Source organism: Dipodomys ordii, unplaced genomic scaffold (genome assembly GCF_000151885.1).
Source record: "Dipodomys ordii isolate 6190 unplaced genomic scaffold, Dord_2.0 Scaffold62, whole genome shotgun sequence".
Classification (NCBI taxonomy): Eukaryota; Metazoa; Chordata; class Mammalia; order Rodentia; family Heteromyidae; genus Dipodomys; species Dipodomys ordii.
The window spans coordinates 4,829,931-4,836,326 of NW_012267278.1; the positions used below are offsets into that span (position 1 = coordinate 4,829,931).

The 6,396-nt window shown below is 38.4% G+C and overlaps 1 pseudogene; it reads right to left on the minus strand.

The window, feature by feature from the left end:
* Positions 1 to 3,572: 3,572 nt before the first annotated feature.
* LOC105990089 lies at positions 3,573 to 4,000 on the minus strand (annotated as a pseudogene).
* Positions 4,001 to 6,396: the final 2,396 nt, after the last annotated feature.

Consider the following 6,396-nt stretch of genomic DNA (forward strand, 5'->3'; position numbering starts at 1 on the left):
CGGCTCGACCCGAGCCCTGCGTCAGGCGGCGGCACGCGCACACCTGCCCGCCGCCGCTTCCAGCCGCGTCATTGGCTGTTGGCGCCGAGCGCGCGAGATTGAACCTTCCATTCATTCCTGGGCCGGGCGGGCGCGCGGGGACGCGCCTCGCCGTCTCCTCCCCACCCGCCCCTGACCTCGAAGGCGCGCTCTCGGGAGGGCCGGGAGCGCGCGGTCGCCGCAGTTGGCCCTTCTGGCTCCGACTGTGAGTGCCCGGCTTTTCATTCTGGTTGTGCAGCACCACCAAGTCGTGCTTAGGAGCGCGCCCGGAGGAGGGCAGGGCACTCCCCACCTGCCACTTGGACCCCGTGACTTCGTAGGAAAGTGTCAAAAAAAAATCTTTTAATTCATCCATTCATTTTTATTATGCTTAAGTAGTGTACAAAGGAGTTGCCTTTAACAAAGCAGTTTTTGAATGCAGTGCATCTTGATCAATATCACCCTGTTCAACGTTTTCACCCGTTCCTCCCCCACCCCCACCCCTTCCCTAGACCTTACTTCTGTAGGAGACACCTTGGAAGTGTCAAAATCTTCATCGGAAGCGCCAGGCTTCTTACCCTTCACCACAGACGCTCTGGAGGTGCTGTGCGGTAATTAATTTCTAGCAGCTCAATTCAAAGTGGTAATTAGTAATGCATGTCAGAATCCACTGAGCCTTGTGCACGGTGTTGAGAGCTCAAGGAACCTAGCATCAGCTGTTCCTAATAAAAGACACTAAACCTCAAATCCAATCATGTAGACTTGGTATTTATCACAGGAAGAGCTAAAAGGCCCAGAACTTACAATACTGATATATATATATATATATACACACATACACACACACACACACACACATGTATATATATATATATTCCTAATTTTGGTATAGCTTCCCAAAAATATTTGTCTTCTCTCTATTTTTGTCTATCTGATAAAATTTTACAACTTTCTGTACACTCGAATTTTCCCCTTACTCTGAGAACTAAACAGTCCTGGCTAACTGACCACAAAAACTGACACAACCTTGTGGCCTGGTCTATTTGGTGGAACTGATTAAAGAGGATTTAAATTTCAACCAACGAAAGTTGACGTGTGTAAAACTAAAAACAGAGATAAATCTGGAAAAACTTTGAAAATGACTGATACTGAATAAATCTTGAAAGTGTTTTTGTGTAATAATAAAGTTTTACTATTTCTATCTAACCAACTACCTTACAGCTCTGTTAGATAGATATCGCCCAAAACTCAGCACTTTTATCCATGAATAAGGTACTGATTGCTGTCCAGGTCAGCTGGACATAAATGCAACATCCTACTCAGAAAACAATAAGGGCTGGAAAGGTGGCTTAGTGGTAGAGTGCTTGCCTAGCATGCATGAAGTCTTGGGTTCAATTCCACAGTACCACATAAACAGAAAAAGCCAGAAGTGGCTCAAGTGGTAGAGTGCTAGCCTTGAGCAAAAGAAGCTCAGGGACAGTGCCTAGACCCTGAGTTCAAGCCGCAGGACTGGCAAGAAAAGAAAAGAAAACAATGAAAGCAAAAAGTGCTGGGGACAAGGATAAAGGGTACTTTTGTAGGTATGGAAGATATTAAGACTAAGATAGAGCTTGTTAACTCCTTGGAATAATTTCTGTAATTGTACGTATAAAACATTATCACTATGGCTGTATGTAAAAAGATTTAAAAATATAATTGTTGGCAGTATGCCAATTATATGGTCTTGCTAAGGTGTTCCTTAAGAAGTGTTTAGACTATTAAAGCTCATCATTCACCTTCTGGATTGAGATTAGGAAACTTCTGGATTAAGATTAGGAAAAGTTCAGATATATGGGATTGTCAGAGTCTAGAAAAAAAAATTCTGGTCTCAAGGGTGAGATATATGCAGACAGGTAAATCAGAAGCAAAATCTCATTGCTTTTCTCCTAAAAATTTCCAAATGAAACTAGCAAATTCCCTCGAGGATTGCTCAACTTTCCCCCAGAGCCAGTGGAAAATGGCTTAATGAGAAAATGAGTTGTTTCAAAGATGGCTTTTTATTAATAATGTTAAGAAATGACACATTTCTTACTGAATAGTATGGATTTTTTATATATAATTCTTAGTTATAATCATTGTATTAGTCATTTGCAACTTTTTTACAATGCTACCTACTTTACATTCCGATTCAAATAGAATTGAGAAGTAATAGATTCTTTTACATATAATTCTTAGTTATAATCATTGTATTAGTCATTTACAAATGTTTTGTTACAATGGTACCTACTTTGCATTTTGATTCAAATAAAATTGAGAGGAAATAGATGCCCATGTTGATTACCAGAAATGAAAAACAGCAATTAATTATCTATTGCCATCTGAAGTATGATATAACTTAAAAGCTTTATCATAATTTTTTATTTATGAGTGAAGATTACAATGACACACATATAAAATGAACTTTGCTTCTCTTTCTATTTGTTTTTGGAAATGCTTCTTAAATAACTATTTTAGGTGCTTTGTAAGACTTTCAAAAGCTTTCAGGTGTGATGTGTATTTATGCAATATCCCTTTTGTCCTGAGAATTCTTGAAAGAAAATAAATGTTAAAACATAACAGAGCTGGTATCCTAAGCAATCAACAAGTCATTATTCTTTCTATATCTCAAATTATCATCATAACATTGTGAGACTCACAAAAATGAAAAATGAGACATTAAAATTTTTAATCTAGGGACTGGGAAGGTGGCTCAGTGGTAGAGTACTTGCCTCTCATGCATGAGGCCCTCGGTTTGATTTCTTAGCACCCATAAGCAAAAAAAGCCGGAAGTGGCACTGTGGCTAAAGTGGTAGAGCGCTAGCCTTGAGCTGAATAGCTGAGGGACAGCACCCATGCTCAGAGTTCAGGCCCCACGACTGACAAAACAAAAAATAATAATAATCTGTTGGATTAAATGTTGGCTATGTGGAAAAGTGGATGATGAGCTTTAATAGTCTAAACACCTATTAAGGAATGCCTTAGTAAGACCAGAAGTGGATAAAAAGCCCTAAGGCATACCTCTAGAAATTACATTTTTCAGTTAATCTTTCTGCTTAGAGCCATGGTGATAATTTGCTTTACTCTTAAAATTATAAAAATTATTCCAAAGAGAACAAGCCCTATCATAGTCTTAATATCTCCCATACCTACAACAGTACCTAGCACAAGGCTGGCATTCTGCATCCTGAATCCTTGTCCCCAGCCCTTTTTGTTTTCATTGTTTTCTGAGTAGGGTGTTGCATTTATACCCAGCTGACCTGGACAGCAATAAGTCTTTATTTTGTTCATGGATAAAAATGCTGAGTTTTGGGAGGTATCTACTAAATCCATAGCTGAGAGGTTGTTGGTTAGATATAAATTATAAAACTTCATTGAACATAGTAAGCAGGCCAGGAGAAACTAATGCAAAAAAAGCTGTTTATTATTACAATTCATAATGTCACATAAATCTACAGACTCCAACTATTGTTTTTTGGGGGGGAGGGGAACAAATAACTATAATGGGTTACTAGTTTTTTTACAAATGCATTAAAGGATCATGAAATGCTGCCTACATTAGACACACTCCTGGGACACAAGTCTGCACATTCCTTTGCAACAGGTCCTGTGATGGCAGAACCTTTCATCCCCCCTTTATTGTTTACCATGACACCTGCATTAGCTTCAAAATAAAGAACACACCATCTTTTCTCCCATATGACTGTCATTGTCGAATTACCACTACCTGATATACATTCTTTCTTAACTCTAGTTTACCCTTCTTAACTGTAGTCATCACCATGCAACTACACTAGCAGTAGGAAGTCTGTTCAGTCATCCTTTAATCCCTTTATCCCCTTTACAGAGATGATATACAGATTTTTGGCTCTGGTATGTCAGCACAGTTGATCACAGCATCTATGGGAAGACCCAGCAAAATCCGAAATTTCACATAGGAAGACCCACCACGTCCTCGCTTCAACATCTTGGTTGCTGGAAAAGTACAGAAAGGACCAGACTCCACCTTTTAAAAAATATAATTTATTTGTTCAATTCCAGATCCTGAAGGAATCATTGTTGATCATTTTTAATTTTTTAAATTGTACTTTATGCGTGTGTTGTACTCAGAATTGAACCCAGAGTCTTTTGTGCTACTAAACATGTACTCTGCCACTAAGCTACAAGTTATATTTTAAATTATCAGAGCCATATTCTACATTTTTTGTCTTGCTATAATTTAAAAGCATTTTATAACCATTTATTAGTTGTACAAGGGAAGATTTATTATGACATTTCCATACATGAATATAATGGAACTTCACATCTCTTGCCACCTCTATCACCCGCCTCCTCCCCTCACTCCCTAAAAGACTCAAAAGCGTTTTGAACACACATTTCTGTATGGGAGGCCATCCTCTTTTCCTCTCTTCCTCTTAGATTCCAGGGAGGGGGATTTCCTGGAAATTTGACTCACAAGTGATAGATTAACAAGGTAAAACAAAAGATTAACAAGATTTACATGATATGAAAAACCTGAATAAACAGGTAAGCCTAAGTAGGTTTGTTTTTTTTTTTGCTTTTTGCTTTTGTTTGTTTGTTTGTTATTGTTGGTCATGGAGCCTGAACTCTGGGCTGGGCACTGTCCTTCAGCTCTTTAGTTCAACTCTACTACTTGAGCCACAGCGTCCACTTCTGACTTTTTCTGCTTATATGGTGCTAAGGAATTGAACCCAGGGCCTCATGCATGCAAGGCAAGCACTCTACCACTGAGCCATCTTCCCAGCGAAGGCTAAGTGTTTGTTTTGTTTTGTTTTTTTGGTTGTGGGGCTTGAACTAACTCTGGGCTTGGGCGCTGTTCCTGCGCTCTTCAGCTCAAGGTGAGCACTCCACCACTGGGGCAACAGCACCACTTCCTAGCCTAAGTGTTTTTATACATTTAATAATGTAGCTTAAAATGTAGAATGGTGGGGAGATGTCATAGAACAGATTCCGCTCAGCATTGTCATTCCCCTACTCAAGAAAAAGCAATAATGCTCCCTTCTTCTGTGTATACAAAGAATATCACTCATATGCTTTAGGGGAGAAGAAGAAGAAAGGCTTAGAATCCTCTCAACATCTGTGTTCCTCAAATTCCTGCATTTTTCTTGCCAAGGTGCCATAGTTTAGGGTATATGTTCAGAACTCCATCAGCTCCAATATACAGTATGTATATTTTATGCCTAAATTTGTGTACTAATACATTATATACATTTTACAGGTGCAAAATAGAAATCTTAATTTCCTCCCCCCCACCAAATTGTGAAGACAAGCACTGTGACATTTGCATGTAATCCCCACTATTTGGAAGGTAGAACCAGGAGGATTACTTCAGCCCAGTCATTTGAGGTCAGCCCAGGTAATATAGCAAGACACTGTCTCAAAACAAGCAAACGCCAGACTTTGTGCATATTCTAGTCCCCACTTGGATGTATTTTGTGCCTGTGCCATCCTTGTGGAGACCATGGGTATTGAGGATGCTATCATTGCAGCCACTGATGCACTGTGGCTATCTTAGGCAGAAAGGAGCCCTAAAGTGAGCATAAACAAGAAGTTAATTAACTCCTACTTCTGAAGAACTGAGATCCAAGACAATGTAAGTGCATCAGTAATGTTATTTACATAAATTACAATACAATCACTTATCCCCATGTGAACAGGTTATTTTTCTTGCTCTCTGGAGTGGTATAAAGTAAATAGTTGTATGATATATTGAACAAATTAGTATCTGAACTGCCTTTATCTAGTACTCACAAAGTGAAAAAAAAAGCTAGTAGTTAAATTCAGATCATGTAATTGTTTTGTTGTTGCATTGTAAAGGTGATATACAGAGGTAAGTCAGGTATTGAGTACATTTCTTTTTTAACAGTGTCACTCCCTCTTTTTCTCCCAGTTTTTCCCTCCCTTCTTTCTCTCCTCCCCAAGTTGTAAAGTTCATTTCCAACATAGTGTCTACTTAGTATTACTGATGAATTAGTTCACCCTTTGCATGTAATGCTTAATGAAGCCTCTGTCTGCGCTCAGGGCTTTGTCAGCTCACCTTTTTTTTTTTCTTAAGATTTTTGTGCTCATTACTTATGTAACTGTATCCCCTCTGTACATCACTTTTATAATCAAATTTGATATATAAGTAAAAGATTTTGAACTCATAAGAGGAAGCTTTCAACAGCCATTCTTTCTCATTTACACATTAAAATATTTATTTTTTCTCCACCCAAAATCCACAGATTTTAATCTTAGCCATATTTGTAATATCTCTCCCTTTATTTATATATTTTATTATAGCCACAAAAATTTGTATATTGTATAATGTATATTTGTATAATAATATTATTATTGATCATT